This window comes from Clytia hemisphaerica, unplaced genomic scaffold, assembly GCF_902728285.1.
Source record: "Clytia hemisphaerica strain Z4C2 unplaced genomic scaffold, Clytia hemisphaerica genome assembly, whole genome shotgun sequence".
Classification (NCBI taxonomy): domain Eukaryota; kingdom Metazoa; phylum Cnidaria; class Hydrozoa; order Leptothecata; family Clytiidae; genus Clytia; species Clytia hemisphaerica.
Genome location: NW_027104176.1, coordinates 1 through 1,314, shown reverse-complemented (window position 1 = coordinate 1,314; position 1,314 = coordinate 1). Strand labels below are relative to the sequence as shown.

Here is a 1,314-nt window from a genome sequence, read left to right as displayed (position 1 = left end):
ATGGATAAAAATCTATGAACAAACTTTTTTTAAACATGAATGCCTAAGGGAATATCTACAGAGATTCTAAAAAGGGTAATAGAATCGATTAATGCAATAAAATCTAAATAATGTTTTATATGAGACACAGACAGACTCCGGACTAATTAATAATTTCAGATTGGTTGAAATATATTTCTTCAGGCAAACCAATAAGCTAGGAAAAAATGGATGTGAAAGTACAGAATCCAGTATCTTTAGCGCAAGACTTCATAAAAAGGAAATGGCTCCACTTCAGTGTAAGTTTTCTTTTGCAGTTTCCTTTTTAATTACTTGATGGGATGAAATGGATTAATTCAACAATTTTTCTTGTTTTGTTCTAAATTGTGATGCTAGAGAATATTTTAAAAGTTTTTAACAGGTGTATAGTTTGATATTATCATACGTGATACAATTTCACTATAACTACTTTCACACTAATTGCTTTCAATAAACTTGCTTTGCTTTTGTAGATACAAAGAATTTCATCATTAATCAAGTCATTTCTAGATGAACGCCCATTGACCAGTACTGGTTTGTAGTTTTCATATTCTTAGCTGTTCCTCGTTTTCTCTGCAAAATTGTTATAGGCATGTTTCATCCCTTTTAATGCATTTTTGGGACCCTACAAAGTAGAATTTTGGTTATATGATTAATTTCAGTTCGAAAATTTACAGAAGAAGTAGCATCAATAAAAGACGCCCATACAAAATGTTGCCCTGTTTTGCCCCTTAGGTCGACAATACTATATCAGGTTCTCAAACTGCAAAGCAATTTTAGTTTAAGAAACAAAAATTAGCATGTCATAAATGAGATTTAGACTCTATTTTGGTCTTTGCTAAAAATTCAAATTTTCTTTCTGTTTTTCTTAGATTTAGTTGAAAATATTTTGAGCAATAAAAGCTTGACAGAAGAAAAAGAGGTAAGGAGAGATTATTATTATAACCCTTATTATTGCTGTAAAATATCAATCATAGAAATTGTTCTGATCCCTTATTGTTTATACCTTTGACTCTAATATGAACCTTTTTTCACCTTTTTAGAAGTCGAATGATTATCTACCAATCAGCACTTTACCAGATTCACAAATCAAACTTTTCGAAGTATGTCATCTTATGTTATCCATATCATAGTATAAGAAAGCTGCGGCTGGAAACAACATCTGAATTTCTGTTGTTCTATCTCTGTTGTATTTGATGACTATTTGTTGATCAAGAAATAAGTAATGTAGCATCTTTAATGGTAAATTTTATTGGTTTTTCGTTAATACTTACTTCTCAGTGCGTTTTAGACATT

General features: G+C 30.1%; 1 long non-coding RNA gene across 1 annotated transcript; it reads left to right on the top strand.

Annotated features, from left to right (window-relative positions):
- Positions 1-499: 499 nt before the first annotated feature.
- On the top strand, positions 500-1,121 carry LOC136814680 (uncharacterized). The gene is made up of 3 exons (XR_010847643.1): positions 500-552; positions 891-940; positions 1,062-1,121. It is a non-coding gene; the product is annotated as an uncharacterized lncRNA (long non-coding RNA).
- Positions 1,122-1,314: the final 193 nt, after the last annotated feature.